The 13,281-nt window shown below is 44.6% G+C and overlaps 1 protein-coding gene across 1 annotated transcript in view; it reads left to right on the top strand.

Moving 5' to 3' along the window:
* Nucleotides 1-13,281, top strand: part of LOC126298065 (toll-like receptor 6) — a 204,511-nt gene that overhangs the window by 94,284 nt on the left and 96,946 nt on the right. The gene's annotated exons all lie outside the window — the stretch shown is intronic.

Here is a 13,281-nt window from a genome sequence, read left to right as displayed (position 1 = left end):
ATCCATGCCCGAGGCAAGATTCGAACCTGCGACCGCAGCAGTAGCGCGGTTCCAGACTGAAGTGCGTAGAACCGCTCGGCCACACCAACCGGCAACTATGACGAAGCAAATCGAGTTTGCTTTGAATACAATTTGAGATTGAACGTGATGAGCTGAGGATAATCAAGAATGTCTTGAAACCGACAAAGACGGTTATCAACAGCTCAATGAGTTCGAATGGGGTCGTGTAAAAGGGCTACGAGAAGCTGGCTGTTTGTTCTGCGATATTGCAGTACTCTGTGGAATGTAGCCACTGAGCATGATTGCTAAACTGTTAGAAATCGGTTACTTCAAGGACAGCTCCGAGCCAGACGCCCTGTAGCGTGCATTCTACTGACCCCAAACCACCATCATTTGCGACTCCAGTGGTGTCAGGCGAGAGTTCACTGGAGGGCAGGATGGAAGTCTGTTGTGTTGTCTGATGAAAACTGGTTCTGCTTCGGTGCCAGTAATGGCCGCGTATTGGTTAGAAATAGGCCAGTTGAGAGCCTGAAACCAACCTGTCCGCGTGCTAGATTCACTGGACCTACACCTCGAGTTAGGGTCTGAGGTGCGACTTCGTATGAGAGTAGGAGTGCTGTAGTGGCTATCCCACGCACTCTCACTGGAAAATTGTACGTCAGTCTGGTGATGAGACACGTTGTGCTGCCATTTATGAACAGCATTCCAGGGGGGCGTTTTCCAGCAGGAAAACGCTCGCCCACATACCGTTGTTGTAACCCAGTATGATCTATAGAATGTCGACATGTCACATTAGCCTGCTCGATCAACAGATCTGTCTCCAATCGAGCATATATGGGACATCATCGGACGACAACTCCAGGTGACATCCACAAACAGCGTTAACCTTCCCTGTATTGACCGGCCAAATGCAACAGGCATGGAAGTCCATCCCATAAATTGTCATTCGGCATTTGTGAAACACAATGCCTGGACGTTTGCATGCTTGCATTCAACATTCTGGCGGTTACATCGATTATTAGCATACCAGCATTTCGTACTGGCAATGCCTTATGTCATGCTTGTGTTAACCTGTGATATTGCAATGTTAATCACGTAAATATGTTATCTAGACAAATATATTCCCTAAATTTCATTACTCCATATTAATTATTATTTGGTATTGCGATTTTTTTCCTGTCAGTGCATATCGACTTGGAAGAATGTAGGATCCTCGCAGCAGGAATACGTTTGAGCATTCGCATTTATGCATTCTGTGGTTAACTAAAGTCATTTAGAGCGATCCCGGGATGATTGGCTCGACAAGGCCTGGCCGATTTCTTTCTCCATCCTTCTCTAACTGACCCGGTGACCTCACAGCCGATGAGACTGCACTCTGTACTTCTTTCCTTAAATCGTTCTGCCATCCTGCTTCCCACTCCCGAGACCACTCAGATGCCTTTGACCTTTGGTTTCCTATCGCAAGGCATTCGGATTTCTTATACGCGAACGGTCCCGTTTTGATCCAACAACCGCGTGTTTCCAAGTATAATAATTCTAGTTGAAGGACGAATCCTGACAGCAGGATTCAGCTTAATATTTCTACGCATTATTTAGCGGATTTCTATATCTAATAACGCGCAGCAGACAGTCCGTCCAGAAAAAAAAAGTGCAGTAAACATTCCGTCCAGAGCTATACGTGTTCCAAACTTCTCAAAGATAATCAGCGGAATCACTACACTCTTCTCGTGGAATCCTAAGCTACTGTAGTCCCGTAACACGTTCCACTAAACTGATTGTAGTGTGGTTAAAAAATTAAAAATTGATAGGTGATTGTCTTTGTACAACGTAAGTAGATGCTTTAATACTTTGAGTTTTTTGTTGTAGTTATTTCTTTTAAATCTTACTTCATTTTATTTCTATGAGGAATCATTTACGGTCATTAAGGACAAACACAATGAGAAATATAGCTAATATGAAATTGTAATACCCATTCTCTAAATTCTCTGAGGTGCCGTAATACGTCATGGCAACTCCCTAATATTTGTATGTCTAGGATCTTAACTATGATTGAATCTGGTCTATTTAGTTCCTATCTAGAGAACATTGTGGCCAAGTACTACACGAATAAAAAAGAAGAGTTGTGACCAGGTAGTTATTTGAAATACTTTAACGTGAACAATCTCGTGTAGGCATGAATCCTGTCGTTGTCTCGATAACAACTGAAGAACGGTACCGCTCTGTGGAATACAAGTGAGGTCGGTTTTAGATCGAATTCTGGTATTGCGTAAGCCAGCGTGGCTGTCCGCTGCTTGGGATAACAGTTGCTGGACGTCATATGAAGTAACCATAGTTTTCCAGTTCGTTGTCCACAGCGGGAGGTGACGATTTCAGTCGAATGTTCCCAGTGCAACAGGGCCATAGTGGCCGAAGGCTTGCAAAATGTGAACGGTGGTTTCTCTAATTCGTCCGGCACTCCACTTTCTCCACCCCGCTCTCTCTTGTCCAAAGCCCGAGGAACGGGGTGAACACACAAGTAAACGAGGCAACTGATAGTTACCTCTGGTCTTTTCTGCCTTTTGGTCAGTTTACTTCTGGTGTCTCCTAGTTCGTTCGCCGTTTTGTCCGTTGTAAACTGCGGGCTTAGTGATACGTCGTCTTACCGTAAATACCTCGTTTTGGCTTTGCTACCACCAAATAAGCAACTGATTCAAGGCTGAGCACAGTCGAGGATGAATAGCATATACCAACTGCGGTGTCAGTTCACCGTGATCCTCTGATTTTTCCCGGTCAGTATACGAGGCTCCTCCTGTGTTAGACGGCATGCGAGCTGCTAACTGGGTGGCCCTTATACAAGAAGTGAAAATCAATGTGGACATTTCTAAAGCGATATTTTGACATGCATGAACACAAAAGCATGGGCTGTTTCTTAATGGCATTCAAAGGAGGGAATAAATGTTAGATTTTAATGTTCCATCGATAGTGAAGTTCCTAGAGACTTTAGCTGCATAATGGTAGAGACACAAATTGTATATGACCATTCCGACGTATGCCTCAAGTGTTTTTATGAAAACTATACATAAATTAAATTGAGATGGCGGATGGGTATTTCAATGCTGTTGCTTTCTTAATTCCTGTGATACCTTGCACGGTAACGGTATCCGAGGGTTGTTAAAAACGAATTAGGACGATATAACACTCATTAAGATATTGGGTGAAAAAGGAGTATAAAAGAAACGTTGAAAAATATTAACAGACAGATATTCGAAGAAAGACGCCGTTCGACTCCCGAGGAAACTGGAGGAACAGTCTTTCAGTGCTCTATCCCGTACAGGTCGTGCAGATAAAGTTAAACGAATAACAGCGCTCTCCGAGGAGCACAAACCTTCTTCCCACGCCTGCACGTTGAATGTTACCGGAAGAAACCTTAACCTATGGCACATAAAAAAGGATAATCTTCTACATACTCCACAGAGAATAGATGTGAGCTCCAAGGCTGGCGATGCCACGTGAAGATCGCATAACATTCTAATTGGACCGCACTACCACCGTTCGATGCTCATTTTTGATGTTTACTTAGCGATACTGCCCTTAGGTGGTGCTAGATCTCACAGTTAGCACATTCTGTGCCAAAAGTACCGTTACAATTGTTAATAAGTGTTGTACCAATGTATTTATTTTTACAATAGCTTTCCCGTGTATTTAAAAAGATATATCGTTTCATTAAAAACATAGTTTATTCTACACTGTCCGTTCACATTAATGTGACCGCCCGTCGAAATCACGAATAACCACCGTTTGCAGCAGGGACCGCTGCTAGACATGCAGGAAGAGAGGCAGTAAGATTCTGGAATGTACCGAATAATGAGTGGAGCTATACCGAAACCAATGCTGTGGCCAGCTGCTCTAGGTTTTTCGGTTCAGATTCCATGCCACCAACAGCTCGATCGAGGTGGTCCCTCAGATTCTCGATGGCGTTTAAATCCGGTGAGTTTGGTGGCCTGGCGAGAGGAGTATAGTAAAATGATTCTGGTGCTCTTCGAACCACACACGTACACTGCGACACGTTGCATTGTCCTGCTGGTAGATACCATTTTAGTGGTAGAACTAGTTCTCAAAGATTGCATACTTCTGTTGATACTTGTCCCTTTCTGAATGGCGAGATCACCTAGGGAATGCCAAGAAAACGTTCCCAAGATCATAAAGCTCCCTCCTGACCATTTGCTTTCAGACGTTTCATGCCATACACATCAACGACCATCTGTCCGATGGAGCATAAAACGTGATTCATCTGAAAAGACCACCAGTCGCCGCTCGGTGGGCGTCCAGTTGTGGTAATGGCGTACAAATTCATGCCTCCGTTGCCGATATACAGGAGCCAGCATGGATGAATGAACCAAGCGCCTCCTGCGGAGCTCCATACGCAGCAATGATCCCTAAAAGGTCGTCGAGGAGACGCTGTTGGTAGCCCCTTTGTTCATCTGGCCGGTCAGTTGCTCAACAGTTGCACTTCTATTCGGCGGCACACAGTTCCGCAGGCCTCGTTCACACCTTTCATCTATGGCCCACGGTGCATCACAATTGCCTCGCCGACGGTTTTGGATCGCGCCAGTTTGTCATGCACGATAAACGTCAACCACGCCAGTATGCAAACAGTTTTTGTACTTAGCCGTCTCGGAAATGCCCTTGGCCCGAAAGCCAATGATCATGACCTTTTGGACGTCGGATAAATCACTATTATCTGCGTCCGTCGACACGCCTTAGATACCCTACACTGCTAGTGCTGCCACCTGTCGTCTGTGAGTGGTTACTACTCGTTGGGGTTGGGTTGTTTGGGGAAGGAGACCAGACAACGAGGTCATCGGTCTCTTCGGATTAGGGAAGGAAGTCGACCGTGCCCTTTGAAAGCAAGCATCCCGGCATTTACCTGGAGCGATTTAGGGAAATCACGGAAAACCTAAATCAGGATGGCCGGACGCGGGATTGAACCGTCGTCTTTCAAATGCGAGTCCAGTGTTTAACCACTGCGCCACCTCGCTCGGTACTATTCGTTGACGTCGAACGTAGGCGGAGGCCACTTAGTGTGACAAATCTGTGTGTGTCTCACAAGGGAACCTCCCATCGCACCCCCCTCATATTTAGTTATCAGGTGGCACAGTGGATAGGCCTTGAAAAACGGAATACAGATCAATCGAGAAAACAGGAAGAAGTTGTGTGGAACTATGAAAAAAATAAGCAAAATATACCAACTGAGTAATCCACGCTCAACATAGGCAACATCAAGGACAATGTGAACTAAGGAGCGCCGTGATTCCGTGGTTAGCGTGAGCGACTGTGAAACGAATGGTCCTTGGTCCAAGTTTTCCCTCGAGTGAAAATTTTATTTACTTTATTTTCGCAAAATTATGATCTGGCCGTTCGTTCATTGACGTCTCTGTTCACTGTAATAAGTTTAGTGTCTGTGTTTTGCGACCGCACCGCAAAACCGTGCGATTAGTAGACGAAAGGACGTGCCTCTCCAATGGGAACCAAAAACATTTGATCGCAAGGTCATAGGTTAAACGATTCCTCCACAGGAAAACACATCTGATATATTCTATACGACACTGGTGACGGCATATGCTTCACATGACAGGAATATGTTGTCGACCCACCTAACTCGTACACTTGGCGAATGAGTAAAAAGATTCTTCTACCTTGTCGATTTAGGTTTTCTTGTGGACGTGATAATCACTCCCAAAAAGTGATGAAAAGATTACGGGCGGACAGATAATAATTGTCTAAAAATAAAAATTAAACTTTCAGCTCGAAGGAAGACTTGAACCAAAGACCACTCGTTCCAGAGCTACTCACGCCACCACGGGACCACTGTGCTCCACAACTTACATCTCCAATGAAGTTGCCTATCTTGCGCATGGACTACTCAATTTGTATATTTTGTTTATTTTTTTCCATAGATCCACACAACTTCTTCCTGTTTTCTCGATTAATCCGTGTTCCGTTTTTCAAGGCCTATCCACTGTGCCAACTTATAACTAAATCTGAGGGGGGTGCGATGGGGAGGTTCTCTTGTCAGAAGATGAAAACACTAATCGTATAGAAAAGTAACCAGTTTTTGGGGTTCTTGAACACCATTTTTTGATATGACGGATCGTTTATCAAGATTATAAGTATACACGTTAATTGGGGTGAGTTGTATACAACGTACACTGCCTGACAAAATAAGTTAAGCACCCAGAACGGATGGATTTAGAGAGTTTGCGATCTTATTTCAGTGGTTACAGAATCGAGTGATATTTACAAAGAACTTCGCAATATGAATCTACTTTTAGTACGACTTTGCACCCCCTCTGGTCTGGATGCAATGGCACCACGATACAGTCACATGAGAGGTACCAAATCACATACCGAGCGAGATGTCGCAGTTTTAACACACTGGAGTCGCATTAGGAAGGACAACAGTTCAAATCAGTTTCCGGCCATCCAGATTTAGGTTTTACGTGATTTCCCTAAGTCGCTCCAGGTTAACGCCGGGATGGTTTCTTTGAAAGGGTAACGGTCAATTTCTTTCCCTATCTTTGAAACATTCCGACCTTGTGCTCCGTCTCTAGTGACCTTGTTAAACTCTAATTTTCCTTTCTTCCAGGTAACACATGAGAGCGTAGAATATCGGGCCTTAAGAGTTCCCTTAATCATTGTCAGCTACGATATGAAGTCATACCCGATGGTTCTTCACATCATTCTCTAGCGCGGCTGTTGCTATTAGTCTCCGACCACTGGTGTCGGATGACACAGAATGTTGTGGGGAATCCGTTACTCGTTCTCGAATTTCAGGTGCAGATTTGAAGGAGTAGCAATGTGCTTAGTGTCCTTTCTTGTGGTGGTCTAACGCCGGCCGCGGTGGTCTCGCGGTTCTAGGCGCGCAGTCCGGAACCGTGCGACTGCTACGGCCGCAGGTTCGAATCCTGCCTCGGGAATGGACGTGTGTGATGTCCTTGGTTAGTTAGGTTTAAGTAGTTCTAAGTTCTAGGGGACTAATGACCACAGCAGTTGAGTCCCATAGTGCTCAGAGCAATTTTGTGGTGGTCTAACGTAATCCACCGGAACTTTGACGAAGAGCATGCCAGCCCTCACGTAACCAGTACAGACCAACATCGTACCTTTGTAACGTCCGAATGTCCCAAATACCTGGATACTACACTATTCGACCAGCTCGCCAAACGGAGACTCAAACTCTGCCACGTGTCTATAACGCTGTGTCACACGAGTACGCGACATCTTCGTGTCCTCCATAGTGATTACTCAACATCTGACGTCGTTCACGCCCCTTACAATTATATCCCACCAAGCCTTGTAATAACACTAAACAGGAACAATACGAATGCACGCTGTTGGCCGTTCTTTTTCCATACCAGCCGATGATGTGTGTTCTGTGTACTTCAATTCTTTTGTCACGCAGTGTATTAAAAAAAACTTTGAAGTATTCTTCTTCCCTTCTTAACTGTCGCTTGGGCCTTGGAAACCATACGCGTTCTCTACATTCCTCTTCCAGTGCTCTCTTTTCCTGGCTTTTGTAATCCCTTCCCCTTTACTCATGTCCGTTGCCACCGCATCCTCGTCGATGTCATCCTTCCATCTGGTTCGTGGCCCTCCTCACTTCCTTCTGCCCCTTATGGGTCCAGAGAATGCTACTCCAGGTAGTCGTTCCTCCTCCATCCTAATTAGATGTCCGGCCCACGTCACTCTCCTCCTCTTCATCCTTTGACTAATATCAGCTCGTTGATATAGCTCCTTCAGTTCCTGGTTTTTAAGTATTCTCCACTCCTGTGTTTCTGGGTCTCTCTTGGGTCCAAAAATTTTCCTTAATATTTTCCTTTCAAAAACTAATAATTTTTGTTCATCTGCTTTTCTAAATGGGAAGCTTTCTGACCCATATAGAGCTACTGGCATAATTACACTCTGATATAGCCTAAGTCTGAATCTTCTGGAGACAGCACTACTCATCTCATCATCTCGTGGGCCAAAATAAGCTTTATTCGCTGCTGCTATCCTCGCTTTAATTTCAATTTCCATTTTATTCTGTTCATTGATGATGCTTCCCAAATATTTGAAGGTGTCTATTCTTTTAAAAGTGAGATCATCAACTGTCAGTGGACTACCATCATTGGGTGCCTTGCTCACGACAATGTATTCTGTTTTCTTTTCATTAATTTCTAATCCTGCTCTCTTTGCAATGTTTCTCTAGGAACTAGTCATGAGTTGTAGTTCTTCTTTGTTTCCACTTATTAGGACAATATCGTCCGCATAAGCAAGACGATTTATTTTATTCCTACCCATCTTTACTCCAACTGGGTGATCTCTATCTATCTTTTCTAAAACCAGATTGAAAAGTATTGGAGATAAAGCATCTCCTTGTCTAAGGCCTGTTCTGACTTCAAACTCCTTTGACACTCCTGTCTATGTCTTTACTTTGCAATAGGTTTCCTCCAAGCATATCTGTACTAGGCATATTAACTACCCAGAAAATTTAAACTCTATAGAACCCTGGTTATTGTGCTCCTGTGTATGCTGTCGTAAGCTGTTTTGAAGTCAACAACTACCATGTGGACGTCAACGTTTGTTCCCAAGCTTTCTCAGTTATCTGTCGGAGTGTAAAGAAGTGATCACTAGTTGAGGTCTCTCCTAAAACCACACTGATAGTCACCTATACCGTGAGACTGCTACGGTCGCAGGTTCGAATTCTGCCTCGGGCATGGATGTGTGTGATGTCCTTAGGTTAGTTAGGTTTAAGTATTATTGAGTGATTGTACATAGAAACCATTACATAATTCACGGCGCTCCCCACAGTCTCCATACAGTATACTTCCTACGTTCATCTTGATTGGTCCTGTACCCTCCATCTAATCTCCTGGAGGGCTACTACTTTCAGCTTGTATTTCGCTAATTCTTTGGTCAAATTCTGCACACTTTCTGGTCTGTACAGGCTCCTGACATTCCATGTTCCAAAAGAGAAATCCGTTGGCCGTTGCCGTTTCCGATTCCAGTTGAGACATTCCTGATTCCAGGGCTTATGTAGAGTGGTCTGATCTAGATAACTTTCTTATGTGAGTGGGGAGGTAACCCACTTTACAACCCCCAACCTAGAGGACCAGTGCATTTTGTTCGGATGCCACTCCTAGAGGCGTTGCCCTCTCCACGGCTCTTGACCTGCCCCTGGCCAGTAAGGTGATACGTTTGGTCCGCCCCGAGTATTTTATTTCCTCGGTACCCACTATATGTAGTGAGCGCTCCTCGATCCGCCACCTGAGGAGGCACCCGATGGAGGACTAGCAACCCCATATTACTTAGGGAATATCGAACACGAATTTTCGAATAACTCTGCAAACTTCGCTACAGAACATCGAAAATATGGCTGTCAAAGCCTGCCATCCCAGCTGCAATACCCCTAATCGAGATCCACAAGGACCAATGCATAACTTGTGTAATAAAGGAAACACAAATGCAATCATAAAATAAAAGGAAACGCAAATTATTACCTCTTCTCATCAAAACACACAAAGCAACTTCAAAGAAATAGCCTCTGCTTATCAGTTCACTGTAAATTGAATACACTCAGAATGGAAGAAGGTGTTGGAAGTGTTTGCGTCCAGACATGTAGTATGTTATCCATCAGTGTACCTTTGTCCCACACAGTTGTTCAAAAATGCATGACGAAGTGCGGAAATTTTTATCCCTGCATCCACCTTATCAACTGAATCAGTCAATTACTGAGATTTCACAAAACTACAGTCTTTAGCTGCCCCAGAGAATCAAATTCAAGAGTTTTCATTCATGGGACAGATGCTGACCCCATATTTGAGGTGCTCTGCAGAGCAAATGGCTGTGATTTCTGGACATAGGTTCAGCTTATTCTGGATCATCTTCAGTGGCCAGTGGGTCTGACTGCCATAGGGATTCGACTGAAGATTTTTCTGTAGAGGGAGCACAGATCAGGCTCCACCCAGCCTCATCAATTTAACATCAGCTTGAAGGAGAAGTAGTGGCCAAGATCTCGAAAGCCGTCATTAAAGGTCAGGGAGCGTTACATCTCATTCTCCTCAATCATTACCGTCCAGTATCTCTTAAGACAGGGAATGAGCCAGCAACGTACTGGCAGATCACTGCCCTTTAGGATTGTAGCACCTTGGAATTGAGTTTGATGTACATTTACCTTCAGCCACACGCTGGGAACAGTACGGCCACACGAGCACCGGTGTAAGCTCCCGCCACCTGACTTTTTACGGTGTCAGGTCATGGGGCCAGACCACATCTAGAATCGTAACCTGTAAGGCGTCCGCCCCCAGTAGCTGAATGGTCAGCGCGACCGAATGTCAATCCTAAGGGCCCGGGTTCGATTCCTGGCTGCGTCGGAGAGTTTCTCCGCTCAGGGACTGGTTGTTGTGTTGCCCTAATCATCATCATCTCACCCCCATCGACGCGCAAGTCGCCGAAGCGGCGTCAAATCGAAAGACTTGCACCCGGCGAACGACCTACCCGACGGGAGGCCCTAGTCACACAACATTAATTCACCTGTAAGGCCAAACTGTGGGGTCAGTAGCAGAAGCAGGTCGAAGGCGAGAGAGGGAAGTGGAGAGCAACTGCGGATTCTGTTACGAGCTGACACTGCCGCACAATTAAGGTACTTTCGCCACTGCTTGACAATGAGTAGCCGCTAACGTGACAATACATGACGAAGAGGAATGAAAGTTTACTTTAAACAAGATGCCACTAAATCATCATTTTTTTATAGTTTCTAATGCTCCACTTTCAGTTAGCAAAATCTCTATCTTTCTTCACCGCTACAATAAGCAGGGGGTCTTTTTTTACCTTATAGATTGCTTAGAACTGTACGAAAAAAGCTGTGTAGCAAAGGAAAGAAATAGTAAACCTTGGACACTGGCGTTTATTTGTATGCAGAAACTAAAATGTTATCCGAAAACCAACTTTATTTGTGTATTCCATTTTGCTTCATTTATACAAAGCTGTTTTCTTTAATATGAGTAGATGCGATGAAATGCTACATTATGGGCACAGACGTGCTAGATACACATCCGAGAACCGGGAACCGTACAAATACAGCCAACCAGGTGCGTGGCGCTCCTCGTAACAGTTCTCCGTTCTCAGGTGTGTGGTCGATCCCTTTTCATTATCGAGGGCAGGATACTCTATTCCTTTAAATTCTCGATACTGACCGTCAATAGCCTGGTATTGTCGACTCCCACTGCGTTACCACTTTGACTGAGCCTGCTAGTTCTCAAGTAAGAGGCTTTTCCAGACGCTAAAATTTCAAGGAAAAAACTAGCTGCAGCCATAAAATTAAGAACAGATTTTTGACATGCTGAGAGAAAATACCAGTTGATGTCATTTGACATCTATCCTACCTCTCTAACCTCGCTCTAGTCTTACCCACGTGTCTGTGAACGTTAGAACGAAATGGTTAAGTACACGTTTGTAGAATACACCCACGTGATCTTTCTGAAAGGTGAAGCTCACGGTATGGAAGAGCTGCCAGTCGTATTTATTGGGATCGATCTCCACAACGTCCGACTCCATCGCGTACCCTTTTCGCCACAATTACGCAACGGCTTCCGGAGAGGGTGCCTTCAACGTCAGCAGGCGTGGCCGGTGCTCCAAGGAGTCGCCGCGCACCGGAATTGTAAGAGGCCGTATTGCATCACGCTGAAGAGAGCCTGTCAACGAGTACGCGAGTCATTTCTTTTCTTCTTATCCGCTTTTTTAATATGTGTAAGGACGCTGATGACCTCGGTGTTAAGCGCCCGTAAGCTCCAAACACACACACACACACACACACACACACACACACACACACACCAACAACATGTTTTCAAAACGTTGTAGCACCGAAACGGTACGTTTCCGGATATGGATTCCAATTCAAAATATCATCTACTCACTATTCTTCACGAGTCTTAGAAGTTTGTAACGGGAATTTCCGAACACCCTGTATACCTTTCATGAATATCAGAATTTGTACGTAATTTTTGTAGGCGATATAAATTCTAATCTTCGTACATGTTAGTAGGAAAATATCGATAAAATTTTTAAAAAAATCTCTTTCTGAAGCTTACACATAGAAAATGCTATGCTATACGAAACAGTGCTTGTCGCGACAACATCGCAATTAGGACATTAAATTCAGATGCCAACTAATTTAAATCGTCCTCAACAATGACAGTGCCACAGAATTTGTTTAGATACTACCGGCTTTTTATACAACACTGTAAGCAAGTGTAGTGAGGAGAGACATGGCGGAGGAGAAATGACGCTCCGTGCTGGTTGAAGCCTTTTCCTGCGACGCGGGTGTCCAGCGGCCAGCAGCCTGTTGTCCCCGCGTCCCATAAAATGGCATTGATCTCGGACAGGGAGCGTAGCGTCTGTGCGTTGATAGGAGACTCGGCCCATCGATCCCCAGCGACGCGGCTTATGTGGCAGATAAGGCGGGGACCGACTGACCGTTTCCCTCCACGCTATCATTATCGCCTTCCTACCAGGTGCCGTTTTCAGCACAACCACTCTTTTCCACTCTCATTATACCTCTTAACAGGAAACGCAACTAACAATGCGTCGACGTGTTCACAGCTTCGTGTGCCGTCTCCAGATTCTGCGAGCTCGGGCTGTTCTTATTCTGTGGCAGCTACCACAGAAGTGAATGGCATGTGTTCACGGGCATCCGTTGAGCTGATATCTTGCTTCTACTTAATAGCTACTTGCCCTTATTTATCCACAGTGGACTGTTAAAATATGTATCAGATGTACCGAAATGTAGTTCAGAGATAAATGGACACCGAACTATAAAGATACTGTTATTTAGAGGGAAATCATCACAAGGGGTCTTCATCCCGGAAGGTTATCAACTTCTCTTCGAGCCTACTGAAAAGGTAGACCAGAGATCTTCTTGATTTGTTCTATCCACCTGCTCGCTGCTCTTGCCCCTCCCCCCTCCTTTCCCTTTCCCTCGATCTTCCCTTTCATGATTAACTTCTCTAGATTTTCTTCATCTCTTCTCACAATATGGCGAAAGAAATAGAGAAATTTTTGGATGACAAGAGAAGAAAGGCGCCTGAAGATACTGAGTTGTTCAGTAATGGGCACATTTATTATTTTTCTTACATGTAAAATATTTACAATAGCTTTGGCGCTTGAGTGGGTAAGGATGATTTTAGTTTTGAAACTGGATTAAGTTTTCAAGAAGGATTTTAGTTTTCAAGAATTTCTTTAGTCTCAAGAAGTTTTTGTTTCAGG

This window comes from Schistocerca gregaria, chromosome X (assembly GCF_023897955.1).
Source record: "Schistocerca gregaria isolate iqSchGreg1 chromosome X, iqSchGreg1.2, whole genome shotgun sequence".
NCBI classification, from domain to species: Eukaryota; Metazoa; Arthropoda; class Insecta; order Orthoptera; family Acrididae; genus Schistocerca; species Schistocerca gregaria.
Note: the sequence above shows the minus strand (reverse complement) of the source record. Positions and strands in the feature narration are given on the sequence as shown.